The sequence below is a fragment of the Tupaia chinensis genome, unplaced genomic scaffold (genome assembly GCF_000334495.1).
Source record: "Tupaia chinensis unplaced genomic scaffold, TupChi_1.0 Scaffold148801_1, whole genome shotgun sequence".
NCBI lineage: Eukaryota > Metazoa > Chordata > Mammalia > Scandentia > Tupaiidae > Tupaia > Tupaia belangeri.
In genome coordinates this window covers 194,983-195,577 of record NW_006208648.1, presented here as the reverse complement: position 1 = coordinate 195,577, position 595 = coordinate 194,983, and the positions used below count along the sequence as shown (strand labels likewise).

The following is a 595-nucleotide window of genomic DNA, read 5'->3' as shown; positions in this document are numbered from 1 at the left end:
AAAGCACCTCTTGGGGGGAGAGCCGCACCACAATCCCTCCACTTCTATTCTTCTTTCAGAATTCCCAGCATGTTTTCTCAAGCTACCAGGTTTGGGACTAGAACCGCACAATTAGCCATAAGAGATCCAGCTGCCTTAACCACCACTCCACAGGCTGACCCCCCAATTTATTTATACTTGCCTTAAATAATTTTTTAGAGGAATTATTTTATTTAGTTTCCTTCCTTCCTTCCTTTCTTCCTTCCTTCCTTCCTCCCTCCCTCCCTCCTTCCTTCCTCCCTTCCTCCCTCCCTCCCCCCCTGTCTGTCTGTCTGTCTTTCTGTCTCTGTCTGTCTTCCTTCCTTCCTTCCTTTTCTTCCTTTCCTTCCTTTCTTTCTTTTAGTTTGACCAGAGAGGGACAGAGTGAGAGAGAGAGGTAAAGGGAGAAGGCAAGCTGTTAGGTTCAGGACTCAAACCACAGTCAGCCATGTGGGAGTCTAGCACCTTTAACCACCATGCCACCTGCTGGCTCCACTTGCCTTAAATCTTAATAAATAAATAAATAAATAAAATAAAATCTGAGTATAAATAATGTTTTGTTTGCCAAAAAATTTTT

The 595-nt window shown here is 43.5% G+C and overlaps 1 protein-coding gene across 3 annotated transcripts in view; it reads right to left on the bottom strand.

The window, feature by feature from the left end:
- The window catches only part of NSD3 (nuclear receptor binding SET domain protein 3), an 86,691-nt gene that overhangs the window by 53,305 nt on the left and 32,791 nt on the right, over positions 1–595 (bottom strand). The gene's annotated exons all lie outside the window — the stretch shown is intronic.